At 39.2% G+C, this 2,060-nt stretch overlaps 1 pseudogene; it reads right to left on the minus strand.

Annotated features, from left to right (window-relative positions):
• Positions 1–1,116: 1,116 nt before the first annotated feature.
• Positions 1,117–1,234, minus strand: LOC111738253 (annotated as a pseudogene).
• Positions 1,235–2,060: the final 826 nt, after the last annotated feature.

Here is a 2,060-nt window from a genome sequence, read left to right on the forward strand (position 1 = left end):
GACCCACGAAGGGCACCGCTTCGCTCAAACCCTGGGAACCTCTTCTTCCCACCCTCGGAATTTCGATCTCGAATTCTCTCACTTTAAGAGGAATCTCCAGAGAGTAAAACTAAAAGCTGAAGGCATTGACTTTTTAATCCCCAAAATGCCTCAAGAGCGGGGAAGGGATACTAGTCCCAGAGAAGGGTCAAAACGAATTTCTTTTTCTTATTTCCATTTGCCTGCTTTGTGGTTCTTCTCAGCCCTCATCACTATTTGAAATGGAGCTGAAGTCCTATCAACCCACTTGGCTCTTCCTATATTTTACATCTGTCTTTCCCGATTTTCCTTTGGGGACACCGCCCTTCCTCTGCTTTTAGTCCATATGACTTGGTGAGCATAACTCTCACCCAAGCTCTGGGAATGGGCATGCAGGCCAGGCCTATGCTAGTAGACTACTTTATCCTCCTAGCCATAAGGACCGCTTTCGACATGGCCATGTGACTTCATTCAGACAAAAAAATAAATCAGAACCAATTCATGTCAATGGGACTGCTAGGGAAATAGAGCATCTTCTTCCTGCTGGTTTTGAGAGAGAACAGCATGTAAGCCTGGAGCTGTCAGTGCTGGTGCCACAAGTTGGGAAGAACCTTCCTATATAAAGTTCCACCACAAAGAGACAGAGAGAAACTGGTTCTGATACTATTGAGCTCCTGGATTCAGCCACATCTGAAGACAGCAGACTTTTCAGATACGCGTTGCCAAGGCCGGATTGAGTTGCATGTTACTTGCCACCATAGGATCTTTACTCTTTCATTCACTCTTCTGTCTCAATTCACTTTTCATTCCTCCCCTCTAACTCCTCTTCTTTTAGTAGAAGCTGTATATCTAGGTTAGACGCTGAACTCTGAAATAGGATACCAGAGCACTTTCTGCTCAAAGCCAAAACAATTGGATGAAGAAGCAAAAAGGTTACTTCATTTCCTCCATGTTTTCAAACATTTGGTAGCCTATCTACATGAAGACAGAACTCTAAGTTTTTGTTTTTGTTTTTTTTTCAGGCAAGGCAACCCTTGGTTGACTTCACAGATTGCAAGGACCTTGTCAGCTTACAATCCCTTATTTTTTATTTTTTACGCCTACAGCACCTGGTCTTCCTAGGTGGTCTCCCATCCAAGTACGAACCAGGCCCAACCCTGCTTAGCTTCTAAGATCAGATGGGATCGGGCTCGTTCAGGGTGGCATGAACTTTAAGTTTTTTATCTGGTAATTTTGGAGCTCTGTTAATCAAAGGGCCGGATTCTCATGCTCTTCTTAGAACTGTAAGACTTATTCGAATTTGACCAAAGTCTTACAAATGTGCAGAATTGGGAGAGAAGGACCCCGAATACATTCACTGAAATATTTTCACAACTTCCCATTAATCTACTTAAATAATGTCATTGTTTTTAGAGCATTTTGAGCTATTTTTCCTTTTCAAAGTTAGGAGAAAAGAGGTAGACACGTATCTAGACTGTATCTTCCTTACTTTTTAAAAATATTTAACTTCATCATTATTTTCTTATCGGAGTGATAAATGTCTTAGGAAAAGAAAACATTATAGAAATATACAAAAGAAGATATACAAATTTTCCCATGAGCTGACTCTCTAGAGATGACCATGATTGACAATTTGATGGGTATCGTAGTATATACTGATAAATGAAGTTCTTAGACATTTATCATATATATCATCTGTGATTTATTTTTTCTTTTATATATTATGGACAACTCACTGTGTCTTCATATAGAGCAATCACGATCTCTTAAAATGTTGTATCTTATTTCATTGTGTGTAGGGCTATGTATGCTGTTTGAGTTGCCAGCATGCGATGGCACTGATTGTATAGAAATTCCATAATTTATGTTTCCATTCTCTCTCTCTCTTTTTTTTCCTATTTCTTTTTGATGGACATTTGGGTTATTTCTAATGTTTGCTCTAATAAATAATGTTATATTTGCATTTTTCTATGTTTGCATGCTTGTGCGAGTTTGTAGAATTTATTTCTAGATGTGGAATCCCTGGATCAAAGGTTGTGAAC

Source organism: Pteropus vampyrus, unplaced genomic scaffold (genome assembly GCF_000151845.1).
Source record: "Pteropus vampyrus isolate Shadow unplaced genomic scaffold, Pvam_2.0 Scaffold36, whole genome shotgun sequence".
NCBI classification, from domain to species: domain Eukaryota; kingdom Metazoa; phylum Chordata; class Mammalia; order Chiroptera; family Pteropodidae; genus Pteropus; species Pteropus vampyrus.